This window comes from Dromiciops gliroides, chromosome 1 (assembly GCF_019393635.1).
Source record: "Dromiciops gliroides isolate mDroGli1 chromosome 1, mDroGli1.pri, whole genome shotgun sequence".
NCBI lineage: Eukaryota > Metazoa > Chordata > Mammalia > Microbiotheria > Microbiotheriidae > Dromiciops > Dromiciops gliroides.
This window is the reverse complement of record NC_057861.1, coordinates 469,615,712-469,622,126: the sequence shown is the minus strand read 5'-3', so window position 1 is coordinate 469,622,126 and position 6,415 is coordinate 469,615,712. Positions and strand designations below refer to the sequence as shown.

The 6,415-nt window shown below is 37.1% G+C and overlaps 1 pseudogene; it reads right to left on the bottom strand.

The window, feature by feature from the left end:
- Positions 1–5,475: 5,475 nt before the first annotated feature.
- Positions 5,476–5,806, bottom strand: LOC122736790 (annotated as a pseudogene).
- Positions 5,807–6,415: the final 609 nt, after the last annotated feature.

Sequence of the window (6,415 nt, the reverse complement as noted above, 5' to 3'; positions counted from 1 at the left end):
AATGAGTTTGTTTCCTGACAACTGTTTTCATGTCATCTTGAAAAATGGAAGGAGACGCTTTCCTAATTGCTACAGCTGTGACATGCTCCATTATGATACTGGTTCATAAATGAGCAAAACTAAAGTGCCCAGGTGAGGTGGTAATAGAATTAGAACCTCAGTGAGCTATATTATTTTGGACTCTGGAGAACAAGCTCTCCTGATCTCTCATAAAATGTGGATAAATATTCAGCTTCATCTTGTAAACTCTCTCATAAGGATTATTGGCCCTTTTGTTTCAATTGAAGCAGTATAGGAAGTAGATCAACATTCTTGCAAAGCACTTTATTATAGTTTTGTCTGAGCAGAAGACTCTGCAACGAATTCATAAGTAGTAGAGCTGTCTGAGCAGAGCTGATGTTGTTAAAGTGCACTTGGGTAACAGGATGACACTATGAAAAGGCAAAAGAAAAGAAAATGTTCAAATGTATTCATTCAAGTCTTGATAACCTACATCTCTGATAATGTCATAAGGGTGTAATTCATCTCCTACCCAACTATTTCTTCAATAAATCAAAATATTATGAAAACTTTTGAATGTTTAGCAACATGATTTATATCTTGTAATCTCTTTATGAGGTATAAATATCTTTTTTTTTTTTTAGTGAGGCAATTGGGGTTAAGTGACTTGCCCAGGGTCACACAGCTAGTAAGTGTTAAGTGTCTGAGGCTGGATTTGAACTCAGGTACTCCTGACTCCAGGGCTGGTGCTCTATCCACTGCGCCACCTAGCTGCCCCTAAATATCTTTTATTGCATCAAAAAAAAAAAAAAGCCTTGCAATTGGTTGAAAAGATCAGTCATACTTATTGGGTTTATTTATTAAATTGCAGTTAGTCTACTTGTGGACTTAGTTTAGAATGATCCAGTGCAAAAAATATTTCACTTCTAGAGTTGAGGATTTTAGTTCAAGCTTAGCCCCTGAGAAAGAACTGCTCTTGGGAGAAGAGACTTTCTACCCCTTTATTCTTCCCATCCTACTTCACTGGCCATATCATTGGAGAGGAGTAAGCAATAGGAGACAATGTATACATCCCAGATCAGCAAAAGACACACTGAGAGCAAATGCAGATAAAGAGGATACAGGAGGAATAAAAAGCTTCAGGTAGAGTCACCCCCTCCCTCATCCCATCTCATGGTAGAGAGTATGCTGACAGTAGACTCTATAAAGTGATATATTATATAGACATGTGACTCAGCATAGAGCTCCACCTAAGGAGCTCTTCATGAAAATTCTACAAAGCAAGAAAAAAAATCCTAGCACCAGAACTTGTGAGTTATCCCTTTGCCACATTTCTTTTTGGGGTGGGAGGGGAGGAGGAGGAAGATAGAAGAATGTTTTGTAACAAGTATTCTTTCTATACTACCATAACCTTTTCTAAAAGTCAGTTGAGGCCATTAGCTGATAATAAATGGAAACCACACTGGTTGGGGCCCATGAGCCCTAGAGTTTATGAATACTGGAAATCTCAAGTACATTTACACATAAATGTAGTAGGAACAATTACTTTCTAGGGATCTTGCTGGAGTTTAAACAGCACTGAGGGGGTGGTAAAGAACCAAAAGAACAACTTTTTATATATTTTAATATCTCCTACACATTCACTATAGCAATCACAGCATATTGGATAGAGAAATGGCAATGGAGCTAGGAATACCTGGGTTCAAGTCCCACTCCTGACACATACTAATTATGTTAACTTGAATAAGTCATTTAACCCTTTCATTACCCCAAATTCTCTAAGAGCAGAAATTTCAAATTAGCTGCCCATGTGCATTGGTAGAATGAGCTTCCTCAAAGAGTTCCTCACATCAGGAAACAACAACTCAGGAGCAAATTTATTATCAGAAGAACAACAACAACATTGTGTCTCCCCAGTCCCAGTTGGTAAGAACAATCTCTGCCTTCTGATATTTTAGAAACACTTTTTGAAGTTCATTATACTTTTACCCATTTAACTTATTTATTCATAGTTCTGGAAAGAATTGGAATGCCAAGTAATAATCATTTCAAAATGCACTGAATTCAAGGCACATACCATTTTCATCTAGCAGATTCAGGAATTCCACTTAGAATTTCCTTGTGGTTAATTTTCCTACATAAAATTTATTGGATGAGAGGATAAGAGTTATAACGGGATGTAATGATTGGAATGACGCCACCTACTGGAGACTTACTATAGGAAAGTTCCACCATGAGGAGAATGCCTCAGAAGGCAAGGCCCATGCGACTTTTCCTTGGCATCAGGAAGTAACGTTTGCTCATGGGTACTGTCAATCAATGCTACCAGCCAATCAATTTGAGGAGCCTCCTATTTTCTGGGAGGGGACAGGAAGGAGGAAGGAGGTCCTGCGCAGAGAGGTCAGTCTCTTTTTGGGTTTCTGACTTCATGGTGGTGGTGGTGGCAGCAGAGGACTTCACAGGAAAATTGAGGAAAGATAGGATTGCCATGCTGTTGGAATTCTGTTCTCAATCTTTCTCTTTCTATCTTCCAATAAACCCTTAAAAACCTAAACTCTTTTTATAAGTGATTTTAGTCAGTTTCCCCCAAAACTGGGGGAACAGATTAGAAACCACATTTAGAATCTTAAATTACACAGGAATGTGGTGCATTTGTGTAACAGTTGTTACATGTGACTGGTGGAAGAGGGAAAACTGAGAATATAATACGTGATTGAAAAACTTCTCTTCCACACTCTTTTCAGGATAAAAGAATTCCTTTATCAGGTGTAAATAGAATGCAAGTATCGAGGAAATTAACTTCACTGTAAAGTTGTATTGTCATGATAATTAAGAGAGTGGGAAGGATATTTTCTGAGCAATAGCTGATCTATTTTTCCTCTTTTCTTATTTTTTATCACTTAATGATATTCATTAAAACTGATAGCAGAAATTACTTCTCTTTAAATTTCCTACTGTCTTGATTTAGTTGTTAGGCTTTTCTTTAAACAATACATTACTATCATACCCACTTGACTTCTTTTATAAAGGAAATAAATCTTCCATGTAGCTTTATTAACTGTAGCTAAAAACAGTTATTACATGCATTGCATTCACCATGAGTGTAAAAACTTATATGTGTTTCTGTTTGTGTACAAATTTCCTTTCTCCTCTAATCCCAACTACTTGACAACCTCCAACCTCTGTTATAAGCCACTTTACAAGCAATTCTTTCTATCTTTATTTCTGGAGTCAACAGGCAGTTGGAAAATAACAAAGGTTTGAGCTTCTTTTGTCAGCCTGCCAGTCATTTCTTATTACTGCTTGTTCCCCAAAAAACTCCCCCGGGGGGGGGGAAATATATATATATAAATATATACACAAAATATAAATTTTCTTTCTTGCTGATGAAGCTCTTCAATACCTTTGGACATTGGTTCAAGAGGTACTCAAAAACAGAGCTAGGAGGTGCAGTGGATAAAGCACCAGCCCTGGAGTTAGAAGGAACTGAGTTCAAATCCACACTCAGACACTTGGCACTTACTAGCTGTGACCCTGGGCAAGTCACTTAACCCCAATTACCTCACACACACACAAAAAGACTCAAAAGCTTTTTTTTTTTTTGAGTTTTTTTGGTGAGGCAATTGGGGTTAAGTGACTTGCCTAGGGTCACACAGCTAGTAACTGTTAAGTGTCTGAGGCCAGATTTAAACTCAAGTCCTCCTGAATCCAGGGCCAATGCTCTATCCACTGTGCCACCTAGCTGCCCCTCAAAAGCATTTATATATGCCATTTTTAATTTTTGATTCTTCTGATACTGGGAAAAGAAAGGAAGAAAGAGATAGAGAAAAAAGGAATGAATGAAAGAAAGAAATAGAGAGAAAGAGAAAGAGAGAGAGAAATAAAGAAAGAATGTCCTTTTTCTCCACCTTTATAGCACCTAGCCTTTGACAACATTTTGGGATTAGCTGAAACACATTGAGGTAGAAGTGAGTAAAAATGTCAAGTATAAACAATAAGGAAAGCAGAAGAGAAGAAATAATATGATGTTTGAATATTATGGGACTGAATTATGTGGTGTTCCTAGCATAGGAACCAGTAAATGGAATTGGGATTTCTATTTTAATAATATAGATTCTAGTTAACATCTAATTTCCTTGAATTTCAACATTAGAAGGGATACCAGAAGCCATCAAACCTAATTCATAAATGATTAATAATACTTTCTGCAAAATACTTAAAAAGTGATCATCCATTTTGTGTTTAAAGACTACTAGTGAGGGTTGTCTAACTCCATTTTTGGATAGCTATTATTGTCAGGAACTTTTCTTATATTAAGCATAAATCTACCTCTATGCAACTTACAGCTATTGTTCATAGTTTGGACCCCTGATGCTGGGCTGTACAGGTCCAATACCTCATTCACATGATAACCGTTAGAATATTTCAAGACAATGCCTTTCACTTCTCCCCACTCCTCAAAATATCTATATATTCTTCAATCTAAACTTTCATATAGTTCCTTCATCTAATGAACCAGGGCACACAATTTTAATGGTCACACTTCTCCAGACACTCTCCAGCTTTTCAATGTCCTTCATAAAATGACGTATTCAGAATTGAACACAATAATTCAGATATAGTCTGAACAGAACAGACTATATTTCTCTTAATTCAACTTAATATCACATTGACTTTTTTGGCAACAAAGTCAAACTGTTGAATCATGTTGAGCTCACAGTCACACATATTTTCAAATTCCTATCCTACAATTTGTATTTAAGAAGTTAATTCATTGAGCTCAAGTTTGGGACTTTATTGCTATCCCTGTCGAAGTTCATCTTATTTGATTTTTTAATTTATTTTTATATATTTTAATTCTAGCTTATTAAAATCTAATTAAATCAGACTTTGTCCTCCAAAGTGTTTGCTATCCCTCCAAGGTTTGTATCATTTGAAAACTTCATTCATACCTTCACTTAAGTCACTGTTAAAAATCAGTCCAAGGACAAACCTTTGCAATACTCCAGTAGAAATACTTTCCCAGAGTAACAGTAAGTAATAAATGACTATTCTTTGGGCCTGGTCAATCCAAATACACCTATTATTTCATATAGACTACTTATTTCCATCTTTTCCACAAACATAGCTTTAAAAATATCCTTCAAAAACTTTTCTGAAGCCCAGTTAAAACATATTTATAGTATTCCTCCCGACGGACTAGTTTAATAATCCTGTCAGTAAAGGAAATGACACTGGTCTGGCCTGATCTATTCTTGATGACCATACTAGCTTCTTGAAATCAACAATTCCTGTTTAGGGGTTCAAGTACCTATACCTTTTATAATATACATAGTCTAGACTCTTAAAAGGAATAGATGTCAGGCTTTTAAAAATCTACAAAGCTTATAGGGGGTTTTTTTTGTTTGTTTTTTTCCTGTTTGCCAAATCTTTATTATTTCTTGGGTAACTGGGGCAAGGCAGGCAGGGTCCAGTCTAGTCCTTCTTGGCAGCGGCCTTCCTCATGGCAGCCAGGACGTTGTTGAGCTCCTTTCTCTTCCTCTTGGCTCGGATGTGAGTTCCCACCCTTTTTTTGATGAACTTTAGGGTTCGCTTATCCTTGGAGACCTTTAACAATTCCATGGCTCGCCTCTCATAAGGGGCAAACCCACACACCTCCCGGATCATATCTCGCACAAACTTGGTGTGTTTGGTCAGGCGCCCACGGCGGCGTCAGTGTCGCGGCTTTGAAACCTTCTTGGTAACTTTGTGGCCTTTGTTGAGGCCCACGGCCATGGGGTAGCGGATAGCCATGGCTGCAGCGCGACTGTAGCTTCAACGGCAGCCACAACAGAAGGAAGCTTATAGGTTTTATTGCTCCTCATATTAAGATGGATACATTTGATTTTTCTCTAATACTGCAATGACCCACTCATTCTCTGTACTCTTTCAGAGATCTCTGACAGAAGCTCAGCAATAACATCTTCAATTCCCTGAATTATATTTCATCTAAATCTGATGACTTGAACATAGATACTCTTTTACTTTGCCTTGCTTGTAGAGAATCAGTCTAAGACTGAGAAAGTACTCATCCATTATCTCTCTTTTAAAACAATCTTAGCAGTTGGTAAGGCTTGGCTTACTTTTCGGATAAGGGAGACTAGAATTCTAAGAGTTTCAGCAATTTATGGGCCAAAATTTTGAAATTTAATTTTTGAGAAAAAAATGAAAAGGACTTCAAATCTATGGGATCCAAATCCAAAGCTCCATACTATCTGTGTGTCCTTGGCTAAATCATTTACATTTGAGGGGCTTCATTTTCCCTACCTGCAAAATGAAAGGAGTAATTAGATTATTTACAAGATCTCTTCTAATTTAATATTCTTTGGATCAATTCAGAAGCATCACCAATGCAAGTTTGAAGTCCAAAGCTTTC